This window comes from Neodiprion pinetum, chromosome 5, assembly GCF_021155775.2.
Source record: "Neodiprion pinetum isolate iyNeoPine1 chromosome 5, iyNeoPine1.2, whole genome shotgun sequence".
Taxonomy (NCBI): Eukaryota; Metazoa; Arthropoda; class Insecta; order Hymenoptera; family Diprionidae; genus Neodiprion; species Neodiprion pinetum.
Genome location: NC_060236.1, coordinates 32,118,206 through 32,134,119, shown reverse-complemented (window position 1 = coordinate 32,134,119; position 15,914 = coordinate 32,118,206). Strand labels below are relative to the sequence as shown.

The window sequence follows — 15,914 nt, the reverse complement described above, 5'->3', positions numbered from 1 at the left end:
AAACGTTCGCTTCTTCTACGAACTATACACGTATACATCTATATACATATATTGTATAATAGTGTAGGCGTAATACCGTAAAACCTCGGTATTATTTACTTTATATTGAAAGAAAATTGACAGAGAATATTTTCCATGAATATTGCAAAACAATAATAGATTAGAAATTATTTCAAAACTTCCTCATCGATGAGATAAGAGGGGGAAACTTACGATCTAAAACAGAAGGTTGGAATTCTATCATAATTTTTAATCACAGTAAGGCGTCTAATGGAGACAGAGGTGTGGCAGGTAAAACGTTTGGCTAGAGATAAAATTATAGAAAGATTAGAAAATTGAAGGGTCGAAATATTGAAGGTTCAAAAATGAAAAGTATGTTGTTAAGAATTTTGAAACGTAGAATGTTGATGTATAAAAAAGTCAAAACGTAGCAGGATTAAAGTTTTAGACAGCCAAAACATCGAATGGCTCGAATGGTTAAGATTCAAGCCAAAATATAGAATCGTTAAAATTCTCACGATTATATGTTTTGCTTTTCTACACCTCACCTTTCTACGTTTTGACTTATCTATGCATCGAATTTCGCGTTTTTATAAATTCGGTGACCGAATAATAATTAACTGTTCCATTTGATAATTACTTTACGTTTCCACTCCTACCCAAAAATTTGACGCCGTGCATGGGATTAACAATTTTCAACAAGTTGCGATCGTTCATGATGATGATAACCGCGAATGAGGAGTCTTTGGTTTTATTATATGAAGTATAATAATGTCGTCACGTAGCAGGGCGTTGCCTTCCCTTCCCTTCCATGCCCTTCTATTCCCGTTTCCATTCCCGTTCCCATTCCCATTCCCACTAACACCGAATCGCACATCCAGCGTTCTAATAACCTGCGTAACTTGTGCGGTATCCCGTAACCCTAAAGGACGTGACAAAGGATTCGCAAAGTCTCGTTCAGATCTCATTAATTTCCGAGGCACGCTTCAACGATCTTTGCACCCCAGCTCCGCAACGTCTCGTGGCTTGCTCAATTAGCCAGACGAAGACTTCGCGCAGGTGGTTTGACTGGGTATTTTCCAGCTCTCATCTACCCAACACTCTAAATTTTCACGTGCCGAAGTGTATCGAGGTGATCTCTCTCCCGCATGCGGGATTAAACGTGGCTGCCTAAGTTGTACCGGTAATGAGGAATTACGTAGCCGGTATAACCTCAAATTTCGTGCCTCAAACTTGTCTCGCCTCGACTTCGACTTCGCTTCATATACGCTCTCCCAACGGTACTCGAGACCCTACCGAGTCTCTTGATTCATCGTCGAATTATGCCCCTGACGTTTTCATTTGGGATGCACTCACTGATGGATGAGTACGCTGTGCCATTCACTGCGCGACAACTTCAAGTCATTCTACCTAATTCTAGAGATTTTTAGGGATTCGATTCCTGTAACTTCGTAAAAATGTTACTAGCACGGTAGGCAGGGTGACCAATGCGTATTGGACCACGATGTAGCCTTTATTGGAATGTGTTCCGAAATTAGCTCCTAGTGCCGTCAGCAATTCTTTGGGAGCTTTCCAGCAACGACACAGAACGACACAGTCGGACACAGCTACGGAGCATGGTTGGACACTGTGTCGGATTCATTGCTGCCAATTTTTTAGTTAGAGATTTTATTTTTGACGCATGGTATTGTTTATATTTATTTATTAAATGCAATGATAATCTACACGCGTTTCACAAATGTTTTTTTTTTTCCTGGAGCGCTCAATGATCCTAGATTTTTCGTATAATGCATGAGCGGACTCTGGTGACTGAATTAAGAACCTCAAAGCGTTCCAACAAGCACCAAGGCACAGTGTTCGACCGTGTAACACAGTGCCACACTGTGTCTCCTTGCTGGAAAGCTCCCTTTATCTCTTTTGTGCAGCGGATATCGTGACTAGCTCTGCCTCTATCCTAGGGAGTTTTCATTCATCACTGCTAGTTAGTTTCCGAACGCACGCTTAGTCATTGTGAGGTTATGGTTAGCTGTCACTTGTCGACCGGCCGATTCTAGGGAATTTGTTCTTGTCAGTGAAAGTTCGCTCCAGACTGTGAGCATGGAAGTCAAGTCAGCCAATCGAAATTAAGCAAGTTGAATCGCGCAGGTCCTTTCAAGACAACCTCTCGGTATATACAACTGTGTACATTTTGGTTGAGGGTTAACATCTGCACCTGGTGCGTCTGCTATTGCTTGGCAGTTAGAGGCTTGCGGAGACAGCGAAGAGAGAAACGGTGTGCGATTCTGCGGTGTAAATTGTCGATTAATTATCTGCCTACCGCCCTGCCCTCATTTCGAAACGTAGGCACAGAACTTCGTTGCAAGTCCGCCCCTTCACCCTTTATACTGTAGAATTATCTTAACGAAGAAACAGTCGACCCCATGATTATACAAGTTAACCAGAAAATTACCAACCCCCGGTTTTCTCGTTACATGATATTTCCGTGTTGATATCACGGTGAAAACAAGGGATTAAATACTCTCTCAGAGTTATGCTTGCATATTTTACTCAAAACAATTTCGCATTTTGACGTACTTACAGTTAAACAATAAGCGGAACTATAACCGACGAAGAATTGCACTTTTTTGATGCAAGTAGGTGACGAAAAAACTTGGCAATTCACCGAGGAAATTCACGAAATAATTGAACTCAATCCGTCTTCAGATTTTCGATCGTCTCTCCTTTTCATCACGTTCAGCTTTTGAAAACGGCTCGTTGCTCACGGGTCAGTCGCGATTAAGTGGCAGGCGTTAGGTGGACAAATTTTCGGGGGATGTTTTCTCCACAGCTTTAAGAAGAATGGAGAGTTCCATAAAAGTTGGCAAATCTTCGAGGGTGACGAAGAAACTAAGCACCCTGCAGCTCCTGTCTCCTGCGGCTAGACAAGCTAGCCATTCCTGCGTTCCAACCTCGTCCAGATTTATTGCCGGGAATGAACTGACGAATTCTCAGCCAACCCGACAGTGCTCATTAAAAATGATACCGTGGTACAAATTTGGATCGTTTTTTTTTTTCGCTTGGCGGTGTCGGGTGGAAAGGTTTTTGAATTCTGCCTAAAATTATTATAAATGCGATCCTTGTCGATGATTTGAATGTTTTGAATTAATTTTCTCACAACTGTTTTTCCATTCTATACTAACTTATGCGTCAGATTTTGCAGGTTCAGACTCAGCCTGTTTTTCTGTGATTAGAGTCGAGCTTAGGATGTGTATATGGAACGTACACTCGACTCAAAAATGTGACGGAACAAAAACATGACTATAGAATAATAGTCCAGTCAATAGGAGTTTTTGCCCTACAAAAGGTGGTGTAGTAATGCTTTTGATATATGTTGTTTAGTTCCGGGCCTCGACGAAAAATCCAAACGGTTGAAAACTTGTATTTTTTCGTTGCCCGTAACAAAACAACATATATAAAAATCATTACTACTGCACAACCTTTTATGGGGCGCAAACCCATTTTTTACTCTTTATTGACTCGACTGTAACAAGTTTTACATTCATTCATTAATCCATTCGATCATTCCATCATTCGACACATAAATTATTTATTAAAAGGTACATATAAATTTGAAATTGTAAATGTAAATCGCCTTTTGTTAGTATAATTTGTCTCACTGCTATTAGTCATTTATTTGCACAATGTTTCTCTTTCCGTTTGCGTTTCTGAAGATATTCAAAATGGCGACTTGCTCATTACAGGTGTTTACGACGTTATTCCTTTTCGCCGAAAAATTTTGATTTTTCTTAGGGTATATCTTGACTATATTCATTCACGATCTTGAAGATACTTTATACGGACACTTTATGTTCGGGAATTGTTGCAGCTATTATTTAAATTATACGTTATCAAGTCATTTTGTTGAGAGACGATTCAGTAAATCGCGCTGCTTCAAAGAGCGTTTAGCCGAGAAAAAGCCTCCGGAAAGAGTCTCTATTCGAGAGGACTGGTGTGATTGGCGAACGCGTAAACCACGTGATCGGCTCTGTAACTCAAAGTCTATTCCCAATATTATCAATCATCGTTTTGACTCACCGCGGGAATATTCGAATCGTTACAAACTTTTGCAAAGCTCCAGAAATTTCTCCTCCCTCTCTGTTCATCGAACACATGCACAACGTGCAATGTTACGTAACGGTCGTATTTAAGATTAAAAAAGGAAACAACCTCCTCATGGATCTGAAAAAATTGCGCTCTCTATGTCAATGATTTGTTCGGTGGTTGATTTTCCGTTACCAAGTTTCTACATGCCAGCTGTTTTTACTCACTTCGGTTGATCTCGCTCTTTTCCAACGGGACATCGACGATCCTCGTTCAGTGTATGGCTGTTTTTCTTCCCACTCTGGTTGACCGGATTAATGGTGGTGTGCGGATGCCGAAAACGAGGGGTTCGCGGACATCGGTAGGTATACGACATGTAATAACCATGAAAATAATTGGAAGCAATAAAGTTGGCTTCGTGGGAGGGGCGGGGGGGGGGATTCGCGGAGACAGTCAAATCCTCCGATCGTGATGAAACCGGCTCCTCCTGCTCTTTTTACTCCAGTTCCAGGATATCCAGGATCTCGAAAACCTCCACCGAGATCCACTGTCAAAGTGGGAATATCCCAGGCGTCCCATACGTTTCATTCGGTGGTCTTTTAAAGTCTGAAACCACCGCCTCCCTCCCTGCTATCCCTCGGGATCGGGGAAAGTTTAGCGGAGGGTATAATCGATATAAGACACGTTCAATGGGCTTGAGAACGGGATAACTTTGAGCCTCGTCTATATACGTAAATGTATATAAAGGCTGAGCCGGGGGGGGAGTGTGAGGGACCCGTGAAGGAGGAAGGAAGAGAGGGAGGGAGGGACGGAGGGCGTAGGACGCGGGAAGATATCCTTTGCCAGAAACGAAGGGATTTATTGCTTCCGCTCCGCGCTGTCCTGAGCCCTTTTTTTTTATTATTTATTTATTGGTATTTTAACCCCCTCTCGCCAGTTTTTCTCCTCATTTTATTTCCTAATACGTACAACGCTGTACGAAATCGGTGAGAATCGGAAAATCGATCTGCGAATAAATATTACGATGTATGTGTGTACGTTATTGATTTATTATTTAAATTCTCGATAATTGTTTCTCTCGGGTGAAAATTTGACAATATGTAATATTTTGTACAATTCTTCTACACTTTCGGTGTCTTGTTTGATACCGGGAGCGGTTTGCGCCCATCGCTATTTCGCTATAATAACTTTTATCCGCCTATGTATCGGATGCCTGAGGGAAAAACGAGTTTGCCAATATGAGATTCAATAAAAATCGTGTACCTAAGTGATCAAAACTTTCAACATCGTGTATTAACAAAAGAGTGAAAGTATAACTGCCGTTTAACGGATGATGGGGAACACATCTCAGGTGCATTTCTGCATTGCTTATTAATACTTTTGTCTCTACTTCGTGAGAAGTCCGATTCGAAATTTTCGTCAAAATCCCGGACTGAAAAAAGGTTACTTCTTCCAAAAGTAAGAAAAAATTTCCAGCATTGTGAGTTATGTGAACAAGAAAACAAAAAAAAAATATATATATATTAATATATTTGACACGACAAAGAATACGTAGCGATAATAAAAAAGGATTGATAATTATTGCATTGCTTGAAAAAAGTTTGTACCACAAAAAAAAATTCCGAGTTTTTGCAAAATCAAACTTCTCCAAAGACAGTATTGTTCCGTTTTGTTTTATATTTTTGAAAATTTCTTTTTTTTTTCCTTCCAGAATTGTTAATGGAAGTTATCAGTTACGGATATTATAGATTGGATTATTATTAAGGGATAATAATTAACGGCGTAGTGGCATTGATTTAAATTTTCAAACTTTCAGGTAAAGTTTGATAATATCTAAGGTCTTATGGTCGGGTCTATCAATTATTATCCGCGCATAGGGAAGGAAACTTCTCTGAGGTAGATATAACAATAGAAACTGCTTAATGAGAATCTGCAGAATGCATTATACATAACTATCTACACACATATATACGGAAATGCATGTATCTGTCTGTCTATCTATACTATTATACCTACGTAGGTATATATAAATCGCAGAGTGAGAATGGATCGGAGATAATGAGTTTTGAATTAATTACTAGGAATATCATTAGCCGGCTAATTGTTAGCAGATCCTTTCACCCCCTACGTGTCTCAATTCTATCCATAACCCAACGACGATTTCTATGCATATATGTATAGTTGGCTAGAAATTCTATCACAGTATTATGTCGCATTATAGCTTTGATGGATATGTGCGGTATAATATCACGCATGTCGTTGCCAAATATTAATTCCGCGGACTTTATTTCCGGACATACAGAGTACCAATTTGGTTAAACACCGACAGGCATGACTCCCAGAGATAATTACGTATTCAGGGTTTCAATATCGTAATAACACATGAAAGGGAGAATTTTTGAATCATCATCAAAGGTCGCTGCGCTCATTAATTAATTTTTCGACTAAACGGCGAACCGGAATGACTTTCAGTCTGACTTAATAGCGAGAGTTGAATTTCTTTTGAAATAAAAATAATCACAAATCGAATGAATTTTTAATTATTTTTCAACATGAATTTGTTTAAGTGGTTTTTGTTTAGGAGGTGCGTAATTTCGTTGGACAAATTGATCTGTGTTTACGCGATAGAGACAAAAACGTATGATTGTGAAAGCGAAAAGTTACTCGGTGGCTGATTAATTATCTTTTAATTTTATTTCAAGCATCTGTTTTTTTTTTTTTTTCATTTAGCGAAATTAAGACGCCGCGGGGTAAAAGTTTTGGGACAACGGTCTGTGAATTCGCTTTAGCCAGCCGTTATAAGATTAGGAGGGGTAGTTTTTCACGGGTAGTAAAACGCGCGGCGCGGTGCATCAAGAAAGAGATAGGAAACTCGACGTTGCATGGGGTAAGGTATAAGTAAGTAACTCAAGTATAAAGTAAGTGAAGTGAGTATATATAAAGTAAATAAGTGAGTAGGTAAGTAAGGGTGGGAGGGAGGGAGGGAGTATGGGACAAGAAGCCGAGAATAGAGACACTTTGTGTGCGCCTGTATACATATACGTAGGATAGCCGGCTGTTCGCGGAAATAAAGGAGGAGGCCAAACTTGCAAGCTCTGGGATAAGTTAAAGCGGAATTAATGTTAGTATTTTTTATTTTCACGCCCGGTGTATAAAACTCTTTGGATTTTGGTTTTATCAGAACGCGATTATCGCCAAGCTGCTGCCACTGCTCTGCTTCTGCTGCTTTTCTCTGCCTTCCGTTCTTCCAACCTTATTGTACCACCACCACCACCACCACCACCTTCTTCCTCCTCCTCTCCCCCTGACGTAATCATCCCCTAAGGGTCCCGCGACTTACCCACTCTGAAAACTTTAATCTTCAAGAACTTTCTCTCAATTTGTGTTTCCTAACGCTGTTTCAACTCTTGGAGTTGTTATTGTTACCCTCAACATTATCGTTATCATCATCATCATCATCAAGGTTATTGCTATACCGTTTTCGTTGTTTTTGGATTTTTGTTTATTTATTTCCTTTGTTACCTAAAAATCTAATTCTATTACGGTGCTTACAACTTTGCACCACCATTGCGAGTAAAAATATGGGTAAAACAAATTGGCGAAACATCATTCGTTGAAATGGAACCTAGGAGCTGATATTTTGTATAAAAAATTGATAATCTGGCCGGACCAACTTTTGCGGGTTTGTAACATTGTCAAGTAACACAGTGAGAATGAAAATGGATCGTTATGATACTTATCACCAACTTTCGAATCTTCAAACGCCAAATACTTGTGCAATTATTACAGCAGTTATTAATCGAGGAGGAATAGATCCCATTTCAAATTAGAAAACTCTGCAAAATACAGATAATTTTGAATTCTGTTATTTACGGACAATCTGTGAAAATTGATTATTCTCAGTAAGTTTATTTTTACCTGTTGTTAAAAGACATATCTTCGATCAACCATTGCTGCACATCGAACCCAGATAAATTTCTAGTTTTGTTTAGTACACAGTCCTCGTCATATACTTACGTACTTTACTATGTATCGAGAGGTTATCTCGAAAGTATATGCTCGTAGCGCGCGTGATTCAATTTTATTGATTTGGATTGGATGACATCCATGCTCGCTCGCTAGTAACATTTTTACGAAGTTGGCTACGCACATAAACTAGACGACGAGCAGGTCCTTTCAAGAAAATGTGGTATCGTTTAAGAGATTACTCGCTCGTGTGGCCCAAACAAAGTCCCACAGGATTTGATATTATAACTGTAGTATCTTGTGTCTAGTTCCTAGTTACCTCCCTAGATATATCCCTAGAGTTAAGTTGGCTAACCTTATAGAGCGACGCAGAAGCTCTCTTTCTCTGCTTATGTTTGCGCCATGTTTGGATACATACGCTAAAATAAACCGTTTATAATAATCCTGAAACATCCACCTCTCAATAACCCTTCAATATATTCGAACGAATAATGTTTATCAAGGAACGGCGGGCTTTAGCATTTCTTTACATTGAGCGTCTCATTACGAACTGATGCCAGTTGCCGTCGGCCATAGAAGGTTTGTTATTTAGAGAGGACGTTTTATACAGATGTGCGTCTAACTTGTCCATCGGATCTTGGCCTAACTATTTTGTATTCAGGTTACAACAAAAGCCTCTCGATATAACCAAGAAATAGGTTTCCGGGTGAAGAATTTGCTTTTTCTCTTGGACGTCTTAACAAGTTCGACGACCGTTGTAAAAAGAAAATTCATATTCAAATTGCTTTGGTCCTCCTGATGCGATCGGCCGATGAAGCGCCTGACCTAGTAAGAGGCTGCGTATCTAGTGTTTAATGTTCGGGCGCTGCAAAGGCTAATTTGCAGGCGGTTTAATTGTTGCCCTAGGATAATCGCAGAGGCAACATTATGGGGGGTGGGCAAACTTACCGTTACATCGTCGTTTCCTCGTCGCGCATCCGGGTCTCGCATCTGTTGACTCCTCGCGGACTCTCTGAAATTTGCCAAGTTATAGCCAATTGCAGGTGTTTACTGTTTACGCAGGCGAACCGTTGGTGCGGACTCGCGTTCGCCTTTCGCCTTTCGGGTTCTCTGGCTGCTTCCAATCCCGGTGGAACAGCAGCGCCAGCAGGCTGATGTTAACGGTTAGGTACCCTGCTGGTCGGGTGTTTCTCAATTAGTAGAGTTGGAATTGCAGATTGACCGAAAGTTCAGCCGAGCGAATCCTCGCGCAACGAGTCGCGTAGGGGCGGGATATTCGGTTCCGATTTCAGTGAGAGTACTCGATTTTATATCATATCTTGTATTCCATACAGAAGAGGTCACTTGGTTCTGCAAGGTGGCGCGGATCCTACGTTTCTACCCAACGCAACGCATTCACAGAGCCATCAAATGTATCCGCAGCCGATCGCTCATTTCGAGTGGAAAAATAACGCTACGCTAAGCTTGCGAATTCAACGGACGAGAACACACTGTATTTGACAGCCGATAAGAGAGAGAGAGGCGAAAGGCCAAGGATTTTCTCCACTCTCACCCTCCGTCTTCATTTCTGTTATTGTTTTTATTTTTTCTTAGTGCCTTCAGGAGAAGAGGATTCGCTCGAAAACAGGCCACGGGATTTACTCGTGTTCAGTAAAAACCGTAAAATATAAAAGAAAGACGGACGTGTGTAAAAATTTTTCTCCAAGTTCATTGGAGCTGAAATAACACGAGAGCTGATTCGCGGCCGACAACTGCACGGCGCATTTGCCTTGAGTGGCTGCTCCATGGGGGAATAAATTGGCGAACAGTGTATAGTGAGCGGAATGGAGAGTACACGAGGGGATATAGTGAAGTTATGGAGTGTACGAAGGAGTTTGATGACTCGAGTGGGTGGATTCTGCAACGAGTCTCGCGCGGGGTGCAAGGGGTTACATAATTTTCTCTGATATCCAATTACTTATTAGGCATCCTATTTCCTACTCGGCATCTTGCATACTATGCATGCCACCTTATAATCGCATGCCGGAAACTTGTGAGTGAATTTTAGATGCAAGTTTAGGGTTTATAGATGCCTCGGCCATGCAGTTTTCCTTTTACGAGCTGAGAGTAATTAACACTGTACCAAGTTTTGCGGATAGAAATTTAAGGTGGGGAAATTCAATCAAAGTCTTTCCGAAGTCGCAGCAGCTGTGCACGGATCTGTGATAAATCCCTTTTGAACAATGTTCTTCTTCGTGGTTTGTAAGCATATCAGGTTATAATCACAATCCAAGAATTATTATAGGTTAGAATAAAGTAGTACAAAAGCGGAAATCTACCGGTGACACTGGACCTAATTACTCCGGTAACGTAGTACCAGCGAATTTCGGGTAAATTTATTCGCAATTTATATTCGAGCACCCAGCTCCTCTTGCGGCAAAGTGTTGTGTTGTACCTTATACCGCATGTAGATGTACCGCTTTAGTGGATGGCAACGGTCTTTAGGAACCGGAATCACTCTTGGATAGGGCAAGAAACACTTTGTGGTCTTGTACGTGAATTATAAACAAATTTGGTTAAACAAGGGTGGAAAGATTGCCGGCTGCTCGGAGCGGGAAACTCCGAAGATGCTGCGCCCTTTCTCTGTGTGCGCATCAGCTCCTCTACATACAAACAAGCCTTACCGCATATTACAACCCATCCACGTGGCGAATGGTAGGTACATAGCATGTTCTGTACATACGTATGTACGTAAATGCCTTACAGGGTTGTCTTAGAAGTGACAAAGTTCAACAACAACTCAGCCTCCGAGGCACCCGAGTCTCGGCCAGAGTTAACCACTCACAAGTTTCAGTACCACCGAGAAGGGGGGCAGCGGGGGAGAGTGCAAACACGCCTCCGTACATGGCTTGCATGTGCATGACAGTGGCACACCGACGCTGCAGTTCTCTCATCGATTGAAATGCAGCGATAACTTTGATCACGGATCGATTAAAGTGACCAACTTCTTATTTTCACCAGACGAGGCGTTTTTCCCCCGCACGTTGTAGCCCATGTCAAGACGAAGCCAACGAGCTCTCGCTCGTCAATATCGGTCAAACCGTTCGCCAGATATCCTACTTTGAAGTCTGAAAGTGGCACTCGGCGCCGGCGCTAGTAGCCTTCACAAACCGCAACGCGATACGCTCGCTGATAGCGTGAAGTGGCGCTGCGGTTTGTGTCTGCACTCCGCTAGTAGCGAATGGCGCGGTGCTCTGCGGTTTGTGCAAGTGCTACTCGCGCTCTTCAAAGTCCGATATCTTCCGAACGGTTCGACCGATTTCGTCCAGCGAGAGCTCGTTCGAATCGTCTTGACGTCGACCGCAGTTTAGGCGTGGAGTTTTGATTGGAGAAAGTATCTTGAATCACCTAAGTAAATGACGATACATGTTCGTTTTGAAAGAGAAACTGTATCAGATAAAAAAAAAAAAAAAAAAACAAACCGAGGAAACAGATTTTCACGATAATATGTATGTGATTGTGAATTATTTCCAGTCTGAACAAGCCACCCTGCACATTATAGATATTCAGGTTTACGTCCGGATGCAGTCTGGTATTCTTGTGTTTATGTGTGCACTTGTGATCCCATGTAAATGTGTACGGTGAGGCATATATAACGCGTACATTCCTTATACATATGTAGTTACTGTCAGTAAACTTTGTACAACAGGCTTCTATGTGTGGAATGCGGCAGCTTGTTCTCCATTTATTTACATTACCACGCTTCTCTCTGCAAATCAAATTTTACACTCTGCATTCGCTGTAAGAACAAAATTTACATGAAACAATCTTGCAGCGAAGACGGAGTATCATGTTAATTCACTTGTCGGTAGAATATTTCGTTACAGTTATCAGTAATTACAGTGAAACTTTAATACTGCCAAAATCTAATCAGAGAGTAAATATTGGAGAATATATTCGTTGAGCACATTGTTAGTGAAATGTTGAGTACGTGAATTGTTATTGCACTTTTTACATCAATTCGTACTCCACGATAGATATCCAAACGTGACGACGGCATTTTCATGTTGAATTGAAACTCGGGAGTAAATTTACTCAAGTTTCATTTATATTATTCTGCCACTCTCATTAGTCTTGTGGACATTTCATTTTCTTGTGCAGAGAACGGAAAAATCTGCACTGTAGAAAAGTTTGCCGAAAGAATAGCGGCGTGAGGCGAGTTTGCCCGGTGATCGAGGACCGGCGACTTTTTATTTTACTACCGAATCAAATCATCGCACTGCCAATCGATAATCGTTAATAACGTTAGCCCAAGTTGGATATAAATGAAGGAGGAGCGACTGGCGGGTGTCGAGAATAATTACTTCGTACTATTGCGGCGTAGATCATTCTCTTGAAAAATTTTTGTCATTTTTTTCCGTCTCAGTCAACTTCGTAGCTCTTCAATCAGGCCTCAGCGAAACTTCAATTTGTGCAACACGATCAATTTCGCCAATGCCGTGCTCTATTCATGAAATTTCGCGGTGACGGAGCAGCTTCGAACAATTGCAAAATCATACGTCACCGTCCGTCGTCTGCTTCCTGTGGCTTTGACACATTAGCGGAGAGCTACCTGTCAAATCATTTGATTAATTAGAGATGAACATTGTAATACCACCTTCGCCTGCTCATGTATGCGGGTGCTATTAAATCTTCCAGCTGAAGCCTGATCCGCCCATCAGCCTCTGCAGTGATCAGACATCACATGCGTTCCTTTTTCATCCATTTCTTCTTCTTCTTCTTCTTCTTTTTTCACGAGGATTGAAAGATCGCCTCCGATCTCATCAAGCCGTCGTCAGACTGTGCGGGTCGGACATTCACCCTCAATCGAAAACAAATATTCTGACAAATCTAACCCTCATCCGGCTCGGAATTTATTCGCGGGACTAATTGGTCCCCTGTTGAAGGGTTTTAAAAGAAGAAGAGATAACAAATCTTGAGCTCAGTTGTTCCTTTCTCTCAATGCTGTAGAAGAAAACAACCTTCATTTATGGGGGGAAAAAATTTGATTGATTGAAAATTGTAGCCCCTTCGTTTTTGCTGTCCAGCTGTAATTACGGATCCAACCGCTGGCACCAAAATATGCTCAAGTCTTCCTTTTCTCTTTTACTACAATTTTTAGCAGCTCCTCACGGCTTTTGAGATCTTCGCCAATTGTTTCGAGGTACCAAAGTCGTGTTTCACAAGCCTGAGCGTAGAGTTTTTTGCCGAACAAGTTAAGAGAAAGTGAGAAAGGCCGGTGGGAGGAAAAATATCACACATCAACGCGCCGAAGCATACTGAGGAAAAAACAAAGATGAAAAAAAAAAAGAAAATAAAAAAGAAAAACATTAGGGCACGAAACAGTAGCGAACCGTTTAAGCATGAAATGCGAAATCGATGAAATGGTTGTGAATTTTTGCACGGTTTGCTGCCGCTTGAACCGTCTACGCTTGAGATGTAGAAAAGTTTCCGATTCACGGGTGTCTGGCAATCAGCCCCTGGGTTCCAGCAGGAATAAACGGACGTCGCGTCAGCTCCGCATTCACTGCACAGAGAGTTCTTGCCACTTAGCCCCGTCGCAGAATCCAGAACCAGTAAGATATCATCCTCTGCGTTACACCAAGTGACGAATGAATCCCCCCTCTCCTCCATTTTCCAACTCCACCATCGATCCTAGAACCCGTATTTCAATCTCGTTTCCATTTTCTCCGTCTCCGTCTTTGAATCACCGTCTCGACCTCCAATTTTACCGATTAATGGTTTTTTTTTTCGAAGCCGAGAAACAGCCCTCAATTTTTGAACTACGGCTCGTCAGTGAAAATGGCAATGATTGATTTTGGAAGACGGTTTTTTTCGGTACTCTTTCTCATCCGATGGATCGAGAAATTCATACCAAATACACACACTGACCGTGAAACGAGGTGGCGTCGTATGGTGAACAGAGTCGAACCCCACCACTCCCCTAATTGAGATCTATAGCCCGGGATTCCGAGGGTTCAGGGCAAGGTTTAGGGATCGGGGCTTGAATGTAAAACAAAGAGAATCATTTAAATAAAAGTAAGATTAGTTTGGCTACGAAAACCCTTTGGGAGTCAAGGGTCAATTCATCATTTGGATATCGAGAGTTTCCTTCTAATACAAATTTGCGATCATTGCAATGCGTTGGAAGAGAAAAATGATCGAGGGAATTTTGGAAGATGGTAAATTCAAACTTATAGTCATGTTCCGGATGCACGGGCAATTTTTATCCACAGAATTCTTTCGTCGTCATTCTTGCATAACTTCGTAATCAATTCGTTTGTAAAAATGATTTTTCATAAGATTGGTCGAGTGGTTTCTCAATATGAATTTTAAGGAAAATTCAAACAATCACACCTAAGCAATTTACGTTCTTATAATCGACGTTTTCAAACAATTATGTACCTACCGTTAATTGCCGGGTGCAATTATTAGCATCGAGAATTTTCGTGATGACTATCTTTCCTCTCTGCCAATTATTTCATTACGATTTTTTTTTCGTTCTGTTTCAGTTTCATCCTTGTGTAACTCGAATCCTTTAATTTCCTTTCATTTACGTCGAAAAAAGTGTAGGTCAATCTCGCTACTAAACCGTCACGTAATAATCCAATTTTGATTGTTAAATCCCGTTCTGTTATTGGATTTTCATATACGCACCACACACTTACAGAAGTGTCAGATGAATTTCACCTCACAATTGCGCCCGTTTCAATCTGCGTCAAAAACGAGAGGACGATTTTTTCGTTCTCCCTTTTTCCAATGGCCGTGGAAAATTGTTTACAGCCACGTTTCGTTTGCAAATTTTTGGGTGTTAATCCCGCCTCAAGGCGGTTTATAATCAAGAATATATAAATTATTATGCTAACAGAACTTGGGGGAAACAACTCTTAAAGGGTACCGACTTAATTCATCGAATCAATCTTAATCAACGGCTCGGTAACCGAAAGCAGAAAGGGAGAGAAAGAGCGAGAGAAGGGGATGAGAGAGAGGAATCAGGAAACTCTTGAAAGCTTAAGCTGAACGGAAATTATGCGGGATGATATGATAAAATGTTATCAGCATTATGTGACCGCGAGTTCAAGAAGCTGTGCGGCGGGAAATAAAAGATGAATTAAAGCGAGAATAAGATACGAGCTATGTAGGTACAGATTATCGTGATGATGGATGTAACATTTTTATTCCCAAATTTCTTTTCACTTCTCATCCCCTTGCTGGTTTTCTTCCATTCACTGTTTGTTCCTTTCTTTTTTGTTTCTTCGCTCTCATCATCTGATGGTGATTATTCTGCGTGGGGTGCAAAAGTACGTTAATGCTAATTTTAAAGCTTACGATTGTAATTACCAGCAATGAAAGTCTTCCTTGATGTTTCAACAGCTCTAAGAAAGAAAAGGAAGAATTTTCCTTCGGTCATGAGTTTTTTTTTTTTTCTCTCGTTTCATTTTATTGTAAGGGTTTATACAAGTCTACGCACAATTTTCTTTACGCGAAAAGAGTAACTATGAACTATATTTCATGTTGGATATCCCTGGAATCCTGTGGAAAGAAAAACTTCTTCTGTTTCAGTATTTTGTAAAAGTAATATTTGTATGAAATAAAAAACAAAACAAAAACACGAAATGTATAAAGCTCGTAGAATAATGAAAATTTGAAAATGATGGTTTTCGCAAAAATAAAAATGTAGACTTGGATGATAATTCACCGTTTTCTGTTTTCGAAGAAGAAAACAAATAATATAATCTTGAATCGCGGAGGAAAATAGAGAATGAGAAAAAGAGTCAGGTACTATATCTAAATGTAAACGAAAATGAATCGATTCGAAATCACTATACGGAGTTCTATATATGTACAGT

The 15,914-nt window shown here is 40.8% G+C and overlaps 1 protein-coding gene across 1 annotated transcript in view; it reads left to right on the top strand.

Annotated features, from left to right (window-relative positions):
* Positions 1 to 15,914, top strand: part of LOC124219151 (uncharacterized) — a 203,866-nt gene that overhangs the window by 18,887 nt on the left and 169,065 nt on the right. The window lies entirely within an intron of this gene.